Source organism: Protopterus annectens, chromosome 4.part0 (genome assembly GCF_019279795.1).
Source record: "Protopterus annectens isolate FY-2018-M chromosome 4.part0, PAN1.0, whole genome shotgun sequence".
In the NCBI taxonomy this organism is placed as follows: domain Eukaryota; kingdom Metazoa; phylum Chordata; order Ceratodontiformes; family Protopteridae; genus Protopterus; species Protopterus annectens.
The window spans coordinates 238,587,244-238,602,858 of NC_056733.1; the positions used below are offsets into that span (position 1 = coordinate 238,587,244).

General features: G+C 44.3%; 1 protein-coding gene across 1 annotated transcript in view; it reads left to right on the forward strand.

Moving 5' to 3' along the window:
- The window catches only part of LOC122799277 (monocarboxylate transporter 4-like), a 712,696-nt gene that overhangs the window by 97,382 nt on the left and 599,699 nt on the right, over positions 1-15,615 (forward strand). The gene's annotated exons all lie outside the window — the stretch shown is intronic.

Below are 15,615 nucleotides of genomic sequence, written 5' to 3' on the forward strand. Positions count from 1 at the left end.
TATAAAGTGCACCTGGTTAACAAACTACCTCCCTGGCTGAAAACAATTGCTGAAACTAGAATCACTCATTCTTTTCCCGCCATCTTAGAACAACAAGAGTTCAGCAATGCTCAGATGGGAACATGACATTCTTTGTGCGATGAAATTATCATTGTGAGGGTTCAATTTCCTTACACACACACAGCTTATTCAGAGCAATACAAAAGACTATATACAATGAATTTCCCAAAGGAGTGGTATAAATCTTTTCAGTCCAAGGACTAAACCAGCTTTAATGAAAGAATGCAGCACTTCCTAGCATGTGGCAGAAATCAGTAAAACCATTTCTTACTCTGTTTAGTATTTTACACCATAATGTAGAACTTCTAGCAGCCAAGCCATAGCAGGGTTGGGGCGAAGAGGGGCTGCTTACTGGGGCACAAGAATTAGGGGATACATTGGGTGACATTATCAAGGTGCTGATTACGTTTTGGCTGGACATGCATCCATTCTTGACATTCATATAACCAACCATGATTTTATTTTTCCAGCTGCTTAAACACGAAAATGATATTCAGTGTGTGAAGACAACGAAGCATTCAGTGTGTGAAGACAACGAAGAGCTGTCAAGTGTACAAATAATGCATATTTCCCATATTTACACACACACTGAAATCTGCAAAAGTAGCAATGCATTCATTCATGCAATGTAGTAAAGTGGTAGCTGTTTGCTGCTTTGTATAAATAAATGAAAGTGACTGCAGTTTATGAATAAAGCAAATTGGATTGGAGCGCTATGGAAAATATTTGCATAAGCCTTTTTTTTAGGTTTGCAGCTATGGTTGAAGATGGGTGCCAGTTGAGGGCATCACCTAGGGCACTGGCTGACCTAGCTACAGCAATGTCTAGAAAGTCCTGACTCTACAGTTTTTTCTAGGATTTGCAGAAAAAATTGAGGATCAGATGAGTGAAAAAAAATCTTGTGTCTTTTAAGTATAGAAGTAGTCTTTCTGAGAACAGTAGTCTTGTAATTTCCCCAAAGGTTTATACATAGACATTCAGCTCTGTTCATTGTACAGTGCTCTGTATCTATCAGATGTCCTTCTATTCACTTGTTGCAGTATTCTTAACCCAAAGGCAACCCCATGTCGGCCAGTGTACAAAAGTTTTCTACTACTGTACAGTAAGTGGGATGATGCAAGTAGGCTGTAGTCGGACATAGATCATAAAAGCAACATATGCACATACAGTATTCAGAAGTTTTCTGACAGCAGTCAGAACACCATTCTCACCGTCGGTCTGATCATTTCATTGATTGTAACTTCAGGCTTTGCCAGGTAAGTGCTCTATTGGGGAATATCTCCTCTTTACTGCTGTTTTGGTTATGTCATCTAAGAAGGGCAAGTGCCAGTGTGGAAGATAAATTCCACATATGGACAGCCATTCAAAGTTTCTGTTTTGTTTAAGGCCTAGCCACGACCACAAGTCCTGTAGCATTTGACAGTCCTATGTACCCAAGTCCCTTAGAAGCAGACTCTCTTCTCTTGCTGTTTATTTAGAGAACCAATGGCTTAAGTTGTTGGCTAAGCATATAGAAGGTACCTTGGGGTCCGAAGCTGAGCCGATGAAGCACAACTCTATAAAACCGGATTTTTGTTCCACAGCATAGGAGTCTTTGGGTGATGAATCTATCCTCCAGCAGTTCTTTCAGTCGGCAGCATAAGACAGATTTTTGAGACCAGCTGCTGCAGTCAGGTCGTCAGATATGGGGCATGGGGGGTTCGTGTACTCATCATTGGTCTGATGAGTGAGTATAGGAGAGACTATGACTTCCCTTGATCTAGATGTGAATCCCTTCATGATAAGGTGGGCAATGTAGAAGGTCTTCCTATAACTTATTTTTCCGAAGGGTATGTTATACATTTTTCTTGGCATTTACTTTAGGCCATGGCTCTGGCACCAGTTATCCAATGGCCTTGTGACTGTTTCAAAAGTAAAGTCAAAATTAAAACGTTGGCAAAGCTTGACAAAGCCAAACTGGAAGTGGGTCAAAGTCTGCAAGTTCCCTTTATGAGATCCATTATGATCATTATGATCCTCCTCTCCATGGCTTTGCAGATAAGGCTTGTCAAGCTACTGGACGGTAATTTAGGGTCGGGTACCGCCTTTGTGTGGTGGGGGACCACGACACAGTGTGCGCCACTCTAGATGTAATATCCGGGGATGTGAGACTAAGATTAAACAGCTGTCCTAACTGTGGGTTTAGATCAGTTCATTTTGAACTTTTTTTATATCTGGAGTTTCTCTAGAGGAGTTTATGGTTGTCTTTAACCTCCTTATGGTTGTCTTTAGAGTAAGCTTTTAGAGTTCTTAGCCATTTTTTTTGAAATTAGCTTTTTGAGCTCTTAGCTTTTTACTTTCTTTTTGATTTAGTGTCATCTTTTGCTTCCTTTTTGCAGTTTCTTTGTATCTTTTAGTAGCTGTTGTAGAGTTGTTGGCTGGTTGGGGTCAGGTCAGACGGACGCTGCCTTCGCTGCCAAAGAGTCTTTTTTTTTTTTGTTTGCTTCCATGCATGTAGCCACATGGTGCTAATAGAAGGCATTTGTAAGTGATTAAGGATTTTGAGAGTAAGTAACCGCCGGCGCAAAGCCTTAAAGGAAGAGGACACCAGTTAGAAGTGTAGAAGTGAGCTTCGAGAAATGTGAAGTTCTTTCTTTTTTTTTTCGGGGTGGGGGGGTGGTGGGATGAGGCGAGGGGATTTTGTGATGAGATCTCTCAGATCTCACCACTTAAGCTTCCTTGAACATTGTGCCCACATCCCCGTGATGATGATGAGAGATAGTATGTTTTCTCCTCTTGTGGGGATGGTGACTAGTTGTTCCATGGCATTTGAGTTTATGAATTCCAGGAACTTTCTTTCTTGGTCTTGGTTGGGGAGCAATGGCGCATGTGGTGAGGTATGACTGTGCTGTGCTGGGCTGCTCTGAGCCTGAACCAGGTTTCGTCCAGTCACAGCACACACATCGATGTTCTCCAAGAGACTGAAGGGGCCTGAGTCTTGTGCTTGTTGAGTTGAGACGCATTACTGAGCAGCATTAGTTTTTTTTTTTTTTTTTTTTGTTTTGTTTGGTGGTAGGTAGTTTTTTTGCCTTGAGTAAAATAAAAGGCACTACGGGGTGTGAAGAGCCTTTGCCAAAATCCGAAAAGGGGTGCAAGTGCTGCAAGCTGTATGGAAAGCATGGCTTGTTGTCCATGTCATCCCAGGCAGACAGACATTGATCCCGGCCAAGAAAACATGGTCTGTGGCTTACCGTTGCACCTCCACAGTCAGACATTTCTCCCGAGGTACTTATAAACCTGGAGGCACGTCCGACTTCAGGCATGGATTCCCTGGCCAGTCCAATTCCGAGGCCACCTTGACTTCAGCCATGAGCATGTCTTTAGAGGTAGAACAAATGTCCAATCAGGATATCACGGGGGGACCTAGGCTGAAAAGTATGGAGGGGTCCTAGGGGGTACTGTGAACTCAAGTAAGAGAAGAGATTGTGTCAGACACTTTTGAAGGCAGACTTTCATCCATTCTTCCAACGTTGCATAAGATTTTCTCCTGCAAAGAAAAAACTAAGCATTTGTCCCCTGCTAGAGAGGCCCCTACAGATTGGCAGGCCTTTTCTCAAGCTTAATTCAGGCCTTCATGGGACTCAAGCCACCTTCCTGTCAGCCTGCTCCTACAACTGCTCTGCAACCTACTCAGAAAAGGATTAGGGACAATGGCTCCTTTGATGAGTTTGCCTCTGATGAAGAGGAATCTTTAGATTATTCAGCACAAATTCTCTCTCCCCAGGAATATGTTTCCCCTGAAGAGGAGTCAGTCAGTGGTGATTCCCCTGTGGAAGAGATATCTTTTGGTGAAACTCTTCTGAAAATGGGAGAACACTTTAAGTGGGATACCTCCCAACTTTCTGATATCCAAACAAATTCTATCAGCTTCTCCAGTTTAATGTCTCTGGCCCGTATGCAGTTCCACCAGTGCAGCCTGCATTTCTGGATGCCTTTCACAAAGCATTCCAAACCTCAGCATCCCAGGCCCTGTCTCCCAAGTAGCCAGACCACTTCTACCAGTCCCTATGGATTATAAATTTCTCTTTAGGTGTCCTGCTGCAGACCCAGCAGTAACTTCTGTAGCTACAGATAAACCATGTAGGTTACCTCCTTCTACCACCCTTCTCTCATCAGACAAAGAGAGTAGACCTCTTGAAAGACTGGGAAAAAAGGCCTATAATTCAGCCACCTTAGCTTTCAGAGCCATCAATTATCAGACACATATGACTAAGTACTCCTTAGAGCTTTTCTCTCAAGCATCTAGTGCCATTGCAGATGTTCTTCGTCTTTCACTGTTGCAGTCATTACAGTTGGGTAATCCTGCTGGCAGGTTGTCCTTAGTCGGCCTGAATTCCAAAGTCTTGAGTCCTGCGTTGGCTGCTGTCTCCCCTTCCCTGACGTCAGGTCCCCAGGGGTATAAAAGAAGAAGCCGACGCCATTTTCTTCAGTCTTTCTTGCCGCGCGGTGCCTGAAGCAGAAGCAAAGCAGTTCACAAGTGCCTGTCGGCTGACTCCTGAGATTTTCGTGTTCGAATTTCAGATCCACAGTCTTCAATAAAGCCAAGTACCCCGTTGGGGAAACGTTTTTCTTGCTCCAGACCGATGTCAGAAAAAGTAAATAATTGTATGTCTTGTGGAAAGCAAATGCCTCATAAGGACTTTCATTCTTACTGTATTCCTTGGCTAGGCCCCGATCACAACATTTCTGGTTGTCGGTTTTTGTGCTAGATTTAACCAACGAACTATTAAGTGTCAGAATGATTTTGCTTTAAACTATTTTGGACGCCGGTTTAATTATCCAGAAATGTCGTCTGATAGCCATCCGACTACCGGCATTCACAAAAAATGCAAAGAAAAGGAGAGAGATAAACAACCGAGGCCCAAAACTGACAACCAAGCTTCTCCTAAGCCAGTTGCTGGTTCGCCGGTTCTCAGTGAGGTGCTTTTGCAGCCCCTGAAACCCACTACTTTAGAGTCGCAGGCCGCTACTGATTCCCACGTGGAGTCATCCATGCCGCTGGAAACTCAAGGTATTGGAGCCTCGGATACTATTCCCTCAGACGGGTCCGGAGCCGCTGAGCAGGCACCGGCTTCTGAGGGTGTATTCAGACCTAAACATCTGTACATTAAACCTACTTCAGCTTCAAAGGCAAAGACTAAAGCTCCTTCTAAAGCAAAGAAACAAACTCAAGACCCACATGGACAGGCCTCTATGCCCAAAAAACAGATGCTTAAAATGGCCGAGGACTTGATTACCTTGATCAGGGGTTCCCATTCCCCCCTGATAAGAGGCCTAGGCAAGAAACTAACTATGAATCTTCAGATCAGGTTTCCATTTCTTCTGATTCCTCTTCTGATCAGGAATATTCTCTTCCCCCTATGAGGATTCTGATGCTGAAGAATCTATACCTTCAGCTTCTCCTCCAGATGACTATTCTTTTGGGGAAACCTTGCATACCATGAGGGAGCATTTGCACTGGGAGAGCCAAGATTTTTCAGAATCTAAAACGAGGCTCAGAGATTTCCTTTTACTTCCTCAATACAGGCCTCTAGCCATTCCACCTGTGTTAGACATTGTAGATGATGTGTTTTTGGAGTCTAGTCTTGCCCCTGACTCCTTACCTCCAGCTCCTGTTAAGCCTGATAGATATTACAGGGTCCCTGGCTCTCATAAATTCCTTTTTAAAAACCCTGCTGCAGACCCAGAGACTGTTTCTCAGGGTCCCAAAGGAGTTAAGGCTTCCGCTACAAAAACCCTACCCCCTCTGACAGTGATTCTAGGGCACTGGATAGATGGGGAATAAAGGTTTACACATCTGCTACCTTGGCTATAAGGGCCTTAAACTGTCAGTTTCATATGCTCAAATATCAGCAACATGTCATGGCATTGCTTAAACAGAAAATGTTAAAATCTGAATGTGCAGACAACAAGGAAATGCAGGATTTATTGCATGCAGCTGAGCAAGTTGGAAAGCATACTTTGCAATGTGGATGTTCATCGTGCATACAGCTGCAGTCCTAACAGATGGGTTCTCCTGCCATCAGGCGGGTCCTCAGTCGGCCGAATTCCAAAGTCTAGGTCTGGGGTCGGTTGTCGTCGCTTCTTCCCTGACGTCAGTGCGACAGGGGTATAAAGGAACCAGCCGACACCATTTTCTTCAGTCTTTCTTGCCACGTGGTGCCCGAAGCAGAAGCAGTTCGCAAGTGCCGGTCGGCCAGCTCCTGAGATTACGAAAATTTGGAAACCAAAGTCTTCTTAAAAGCTAAGTACCCGTTGGAACCTTTTCTTGCCTCAGACCGATGTCAGACAAAGTTAATAATTGTATTTCTTGTGGGAAGCAAATACCGCATAAGGATTTCCATTCCCTCTGTATACCTTGTTTAGGCCCAGACCACGAGGTCTCAGCCTGCCGCTTTTGTGCTACATTCAACAAACACACTATTAAGCGTCGGGCGGAGTTTGCCCTGCATTATTTTGGAAAAGCTTTTAACTATACTATGTCGTCGGATACTCTGACTCCGGTTTTGTCTAAAAAACGAAAAGACAAGGACCGACACGTGAGGTCCGCGGCCTCTACCGACACCATACCAAAGCCGGCTACATGTGGTCCGGTTCTCAGTGAGGCGCCTACGCAGCCCCTGCCTACTGACAACCTGTCTTTGACGGTGTCTCCTGTACCCGAGGTCGCAGGCTCCTCGGCCCACACCCCAACTACAGATACCGAAGCCACTGTCAGCGTTGAAACTCAGAATGTGGACAGGTCCACCTCCACTCAAGGTGTCTTCAGACCTTCCTCTTCTTTCTCTATCAAGGCTTTCACTAAGTCTAAAGCAACCATGCACTCTGAGACCAGCTGCACAGGGCCCATCTCCAGGCCCCATGCCTAAGAAACAGATGCTTAAAATGGCTCAGGATTTAATTACTCTTATCAGAGGTTCTCAGCCCCTCGACAAAAGGCCTAGAGTGGAGGAAGATTCCCCCTCCTCTGATCAGGGCTCCATTATTTCAGAGCACTCTGATGATCAGGAACATTCTTACTCTCCTTTTGAAGACTCTGATGCAGAGGAGTCCATCCCTTCTGTATCCCCCCGAGGATTACTCATTTGGAGAAACTTTGCATACCTTAAGGGAACACTTCCACTGGGAAGGCCAGGATTATTCTGATTCCAAGAAAAGGCTCAGGGAATTTCTCTTACTTCCTCAGCACAGGCCTTTGGCTATACCTCCTGTCTTGGACATCTTAGATGATGTTTACTCGGAGGCCTGCCTTAACCCAGACTCTCTACCTCCAGCTCCAGTTAAGCCTGACAGGTACTACAGGGTCCCTGACTCACACCAATTTCTATACAAGAGCCATGCTGCTGACCCAAAAACCATCTCACAGGGCCCCAAGGGAGTTAAGGCTTCCATTGCTAAAAATCCATTGCCTTCTGAGAGAGATTCCAGATCCTTAGAAAGGTGGGGAAAAAAGGTATATACCTCTGCTACCTTATCCATGAGGGCCTTAAACTGTCAGTTTCATATGCTAAAATACCAACAGTTTTTGTTTATCACAATTGAAAAGTAAAATGTCACAACCTGAACAACCAGACTTGAAGGAGTTGCAGAACTTGATGCATAGTGCAGAACAAGTGGGTAAGCATACCTTACAATGTGGTTTTGATGCTCTAGAGGCCTCATGCAGAGCTGCTGTTACAGGATCAGTCATACGTAGGCATGCCTGGCTCAAAGAACAAGCCTTGCCTGATCATGTCAAAGCTAAATTACTAGACGCTCCTCTTCAAAAGGATGTACTATTTGGTGCTAATGCTGAGGAGGTATTAAGGAAAATGGAGGAAAAGGCTAAATCAATGCAAACTGTGAAATAATTTCTACAGGTTCAACCCCCACATTTTAGTAGAAATTGGCCTTCCAAAAACTGGTCCTTTCCTGCCACAGACAGACCCCAAAGAGGCAGATACAGGCGCCCGAGGGGTAGAGGACAATCCCAAGGATCGTACAGAGGCAGACAATGGCAAGCTCCTACACAAAGAGGTGGTGAGGACAACTCGCAATCTATCAGAAAGAAAACCCAATGACTTTCCCCTTTGCATGCCAACCAGGTCTCAAATGGCAGCCCCCTATTGAGGAAAGCTGGCATTATTTTCAAAAAATTGGCATATTGTCACAAAGGACAAATGAATCCTGGACATTATAAACAGAGGTTACAAATTCCATTTTCACACCCTTCCAAAAATGAGAGGCATGCCAAACCTGCCACACAATCAAAGGGCAGAGGCACAAAGGCAAATTACAGATCTCATAAGCATGAAAGCTATTCAAGAGGTACCTATGCACGAACAAGGTCAAGGGTTTTATTCCAGGCTATTTCTGGTGCCAAGGAAGGGAAAAGATTGGAGACCTATTCTGGATCTATCCATCCTAAACACATTTCTACTCATACCAAAATTCAAGATGCTCACTCTACGGCAGCTTCTTCCCATGCTGGGCAAGGAGTCTTGGCTGGTAACATTGGACCTCAAGGAGGCATACCTGCATGTCCCAATCAGACAAAATTGCAGAAGATACCTCAGATTTCTTGCAGGTTCAACTCATTATCAATTCTCTGCATTGCCCTTTGGCTTATCTACTGCACCCAGAGTATTCACTAAATGCCTGGCATCAGTAATTGCCTACTGCAGACTTCAAGGGATACAAATATATCCCTATTTGGACGACTGCCTGATTCAAGTGGACAGCAAACACATTCTTCTGAAACATCTGGCTTATGTAATAATGTTATTGAACTCTCTGGGATACACAGTCAGCAAAAAGAAATCAAGACTGATAACCTCTCGAAAGATAATTTTCCTGGGTGCCAACTTGGACACAAACACCCAGATGGCCTACCTCACGCCAGAGAAGCAGGGGCAACTAATTCAATACTTCAGAGCACTAGCAAATTGCACCAGACTTACTGCAAGGAAAATCCTGCAGGCTCTGGGATTTATGGCATCTTGCATCTTACTAATCCCTTGTGCAAAGCTGCATGTGAGGAAACTACAATGGTACCTGAAAAACATATGGTCTCAACACAGCCACAGTTTGGAAACAATAATACCACTAATTCCATGTCTGCAAAAGGAATTTCTGTGGTGGGCTCAAGCATGTCAAACAAACACAGGTCTTCCTTTCAGCAAGCCTCAAGCAAATCAAGTCATCACAACAGACGCCTCAGACTACGCCTGGGGGGCGCACATGACAGATCGGTGCATTCAGGGCAAATGGTCCCAAAAAGAAAAGCACCTTCACATCAATCAAAAAGAAATGCTAGCAGTAATAAATGCTATTATAGCTTTCAAGAACTTTCTACAACCAGGTCAACTTTTGATAAGAATGGACAACACCACAGTTATGTGGTACATAAACAAGCAGGGAGGAACACATTCTTACCCCCTATGCAGACTGGCCATGTCACTTTGGAACATGGCCATGGACTTGCAAATGGAACTACAAGCACAGTACTTGCCAGGCAAGGAAAACACGCTGGCAGACAACCTAAGCAGGAATATGACAGATCCACACGAATGGAAGTTGCATCCAAAAGTTTTTACAGAAATAATCCAAGAATGGGAAAGGCCAGACATAGATCTATTTGCCTCCCACAAAAATCATCAATTGACAAAATTCTGCTCAAGGATCTTCCATCCAAAGGCCTGGAGAGTGGACGCTCTCTTTCAGCTGGGCATCAATGACAGTTTATGCCTTCTCACCTCTTCCTCTGCTGCCCAAAGTGCTATTGAAGACCAGAGCAGACAGACCAAAGATGATCCTCATTGCTCCAGACTGGCCAAGACAACACTGGTACCCACTCCTGAGGAGCCTGACGCATTCCCCACCATGGACCCTGCCTCTAATGCCTCTTCTTCTGACTCAACACAGCTTCAAAACTCTTCACAGTCAGCTAAAAACACTCAATCTAGCCACATGGAAGATTCCTTAGCATCACAGCAGGCCCTACTCTCCAAGGAGGTGCAGGATGTCATTTTGGAGGCCAGAAGGCCATCAACTAGAAAAGCTTACTCCGCAAAATGGAAACGTTTTTGTACCTGGAATGAGAAAAAGGGCCAGGACCCTGGAAAACTGAATTTACCACAAATACTACAATATTGGACTGAACTGCTAAGCAGTGGACTTTCTTTCTCCTCCATCAAAATCCATGCCTCAGCCATTTCTGCAGAATACAACACTGATCCACCTTTATTCTCTCACCCTCTCTTAAGACAGTTCCTCAGAGGGACTAAGAATTTAAGACCTCCAAGGAAACAACCAATACCTGCTTGGGATCTTAATTTCATTCTGGAAAAACTGACCCTGCCTCCTTTTGAGCCAGCTGTTTCTTCAGATTTGCAATATTTGTCCTGTAAAACAGCTTTCCTTCTGGCTATCACCTCAGCTCATAGAGTTTCAGAATTACAGGCTCTCATGGCTGTCCAGCCTTTTATCATCTTCCATCAGGACAGAGTTTCCCTACGAACCAACCCATCCTTTATGCCTAAAGTGGTATCCAGGGTAGCTTTAAATCAGGCCATACACTTACCTACTTTTTATCCTAATCCTCAGAACAAAGGGGAGAGATGACTACATTCCTTGGACATCCACAGACAACTGTGTTATTATTTAGACAGAACAAAGCCTTTCAGAAAATCAGAACAGCTCTTTGTGGCTTATGCAGTAGGAGCTCAAGGAAAGCCAATTTCCAAACAGACAATTTCAAAATGGATAGCCCACTGCATACGCTTTTGCTATTCCTTTCATGGCAAAACTGTACCTACAGGCATTAGAACTCATTCTACCAGGGCCACAGCCACCTCTGCAGCCTTCCTCAAAGGAGTTCCTACCAAGGATATTTTGGAAGCAGCCACTTGGAGTTCTGTGCATACCTTCTCCAAGCACTACAACTTACCATTATACTCTAAATCTAGGGCAGGCTTTGCTACTGCAGTCTTGTAGGGCATTTTGGCTCCTCCTAGTTACATCTAGTGCCTACCACCCCTTTCTTAGCTTTGGGATTCTACCCATCTGTTAGGACTGCAGCTGTAACGGATATAAATGCTGAGTGGATAGATTTGTACCCAGAGACTCCTATGCTGTGAAATAAAAATCCCGGTCCATGTGAGGCAGAGCATGGCTCTGGCTCTTAAAGGCTCTGTTAAAGAGAAATCTTGATGGTGGATGGGTTTTTACGCCTGAATCATCTCTGTCACTGCTGTGGACACAGGGCACAACAAACTAATAGGCACATTTTTTTTTAATAAAGGGGGGGTGGCGAAAAAAACTTTTGGCTAGGCTTATAAATGCCTTAGGGCAGATAGCCTAGTATAAACCTATGAACTTATGAACCTATGTATGCACGATGAACATAGTACAGTTTTGTAACTACCATAAATGTAGATGTTCGAGTGCTAATACAGCTGCAGTCCAGGTTTCCCTCCCTCCTTCCCCTCTAGGGGTATTCTTTTATGGTGTATTTGCTTGCAACTACTGTTTTTTGATTATATTGCATTGCATTATTACCTAATTTTATGTATTGCCTTCCTTCTGGGGGCACCTGACATCTGGGGCAAGAAAAACTGAAGAAAATGGCGTCGGCTGGTTCCTTTATACCCCTGTCGCACTGACGTCAGGGAAGAAGCGACGACAACTGATGCCGGACCTAGACTTTGGAATTCGGCTGACCGAGGACCCGCCTGATGGCAGGAGAACCCATCTGTTAGGACTGCAGCTGTATTAGCACTTGAACATCTACATTTATGGTAGGTACAAAACTGTACTTTTTAATTCTTTGGAGGCCTCCTGCAGGGCCGCAGTTACGGGTTCTGTAATTAGGAGGCATGCTTGGTTAAAGGAACAGAATCTGCCTCATCATGTGAAAATTAAATTATTAGATGCACCTTTACAGCATGATACTTTGTTTGGTGTTAAGGCAGAAGAGGTGTTAAAGAAAATGGAGGACAAAGCAAAATCAATGCAAACTGTCAAAGATTTTTTTACAAGTACAGCCACCTAGGTTTAGTAGACACTGGCCTACAAAGAATTGGTCCTTTCCTGTGTCAGACAACCCTTAAAGGGGCAGATCCCAGGTGCAAGGTTCATACAGGTCAAAGCAATGGGGTGCTTCTACCTCCAAAGTTGGGGAAGACAAATCACATCCTTACACGAAACAGTCCCAATGACTTCCCCCTGCCTGCACCAAGCACTTATCTCCTGGCAGCACCCTTAGGGGGAAAATTAGCACTTTTTCCTCAAAATTGGCACATTATAACCCAGGACAAGTGGGTTCTAAACATAGTGTCACAAGGCTACAAGTTCCATTTCCACACCCTGCCAAAGGCAAACGGATGGCCAGATCTGCCAAAAAATCAATGGGCAGAGGCACACAAGTCTCATCCCGCATGGACATGGGGGCCATTCAACAAGTACCAGAGCAAGAGCAGGGACAAGGATTTTACTCAAGACTGTTCTTGGTGCCCAGAAAGGACAAGGCCTGGAGACCAATACTGGACCTATATATTCTGAACACATTCCTGGATATACCAAAATTCAAAATGTTAACTTTAGAGCAGCTTCTGCCCATGTTGGGCAAGAATGCTTGGCTTGTGACTTTAGACTTAAAAGAGGCATACCTGCATGTCCCAATCAGACAATCATGCAGAAGATACCCGATTCAAGGCTGGCTCAATGCATTACCAATTCTCTGCACTGCCCTTTGGCTTATATACTGCGCCCAGGGTCTTTACAAAGTGCCTGGCACCAGTAATTGCATTCTGCAGACAAAGAGGAATACAAATATATCCTTACTTGGACGACTGTCTAATTCAAGCAGAGAACAAGGACATACAGCATCTGGCGTTTGTGAAAAGACTTCTAACATGCCTAGGGTCCACAGTCACTGAAAAGAAATTAAAACTAGTACCCTCTCGAGATAATATTCCTGGGTGCAAGCTTAAATACAACTGCCCAGATGGCTTATCTCACGCCAGACAAACAAAGGCAACTGACTGCCTATTTCAAGATGTTGGCAACAAAGGCCCACTTATCTGCAAGAAAAATTCTGCAGGCTTTGGGCTTCATGGCATCCTGCATTTTACTAATTCCATATGCAAGACTGCATATGAGGAGACTTCAATGGTACCTAAAAAGTGTTTGGACTCAACATTGCCACAGCCTGGAGGCAATAATTACTCTCATTCCCTGCCTGCAACAAGAGTTTCAATGGTAGTCGAGGGCTTGTCACCAGAACAAGGGACAGCCATTCACATTACCCCCAGCCAGGCAGACACTAACAATGGATGCATTAGATTATGCCTGGGGGGCCCATATGGCAACAAGATGCATTCAGGGCACATGGCCCTCAAACCAAATGCATCTACATATCAATCAAAAAGAGATGCTAGCTGTTCAAAATGCCCTGATAGCCTTCAAGGACCTACTTCATCCGGGACAACTACTGTTAAAGACAGACAACACCACGGTAATGTGGTATATAAACAAGCAAGGGGTTTGTAAAAAAGTTATTAAGTTGTCTAGGGTACACAGTAAATTAAATCAAAACTAGTGCCCTCACAAGAGATAATATTCCTGGGTGCCAGCTTAAATACAATGGCTCAGATGGCTTATCTCACGCCAGAGAAACAAGGAAACTGACTCAGTATTTTCAATTGATGGCAACAAAGTCCCAACTCCCTGCAAGAAAAATTCTGCAGGCCTTGGAATTCATGGCATCCTGCCTACTACTAATTCCATATGCCAGACTGCATATGAGGAAATTACAATGGTATCTAAGAAGTGTTTGGACTCAACACTCTCACAGCTTGGAAACGGTAATACCACTAATCCCCTGCCTGCAACAGGAGTTTTGATGGTGGGCACAGGCATGTCACCTCAACAAGGGTCAGCCTTTCACTCTACCCACAGCCAGGCAGACTTTAACAACAGATGCTTCGGATTACGCCTGGGGAGCACACATGGCAGGAAAATGTATTCAGGGCAAGTGGACCACAGGCCAAATGCATCTTCACATCAATCAAAAAGATGTTGGCTGTACAAAATGCCCTAACAGCTTTCAAGGACCTTCTGCATCCAGGACAATTATTATTAAAGACAGACAACACCACAGTAATGTGGTACATAAACAAGCAAGGGGGCACTCATTCTTACCCCCTATGCAGACAAGCCATGACCTTGTGGAACACAGCCCTAACTTATCAAGTTCAACTGCAAGCACAATTCCTGCAAGGAAAGAAAAATACTCTGGCAGACGACCTAAGCAGAAACATCATGGATCCTCATGAGTGGAAATTAAATCCACAAGTTTTCAGCATGATAATGCAAAAATGGGGGTGCCCAGACATGGATCTCTTTGCCTCCCCACTGAACTGCCAACTACAAAAATTCTGCACAAGGACTTATCACACATAAGCATGGAAAGTGGATGCTCTTATCATTCAGCTGGAAAAGCCTACACGTTTATGCCTTCCCTCCTCTGCCTCTCCTTTCAAAGGTTCTCCTAAAAGCCAGACAAGAAAAAACACAGATGATTTTGATTTCTCTAGACTGGCCACGCCAACACTGGTACCCAATTTTAAAGAACTTAGCTCAAGGCCCACCTTGGATTTTGCCTCAAATTCCACACCCTCTGACTCAACAAAACAATCAAATCCTTCACAGTCAGCTCAAAACCTTATCCCTGGCTGCATGGCAGATTCATTAGCCAAACAGGCCACACCTCTCTCAAAAGCTGTTATGGATGTCATTTTGGAGGCCAGGAGGCCTAGCACCAGGAAATCTTATTCAGAAAATTGGAAGAGATTCTGTGCCTGGAACCAGGCTCAAAGCCTTGACCCAATTGTCCCTAACACTCCTCAGATACTACAATACTTAACTGAGATGCTGGACAAAAGACTACCATTCTCATCCATTAAGATCCACGCCTCTGCCATCTCGGCTCATTACAACACAGATCCTCCTATTTTCTCTCATCCATTGCTAAAGCAGTACCTCAGAGGGGCTAAAAACAAGACTGCCTCAGAGAGCACCAACACCTACTTGGGACCTCAATTTTGTCCTGGAAAAACTAACTTTACCTCCTTTTGAGCCAGCCAATTCAGCATAATTAAAATATATATCATGGAAAACTGCCCTGCTACTGGCAATAACCTCAGCACGAAGAGTCTCAGAACTACAGGCACTAATGGCAGTGGACCCTTTCATCATTTTTCACCAAAACAGGGTTTCCTTAAGAACAAACCCTTCATTTATGCCTAAGGTTGTATCCAGTGTGGCTCTTAACCAAACTATTCACCTGTCAACATTTTATCCAAATCCCCTGAATAAAGGGAAGATAATTCTACATTCCTTGGACATACACAGGCAATTACGCTTCTACTTGGACAAAACAAAAGCTTTCAGGAAAACTGAGCAATTGTTTGTAGCCTATGCTGCAAGATCACAGGGAAAGGCTATTTCAAAGCAGACCATTTCAAAGTGGATAGG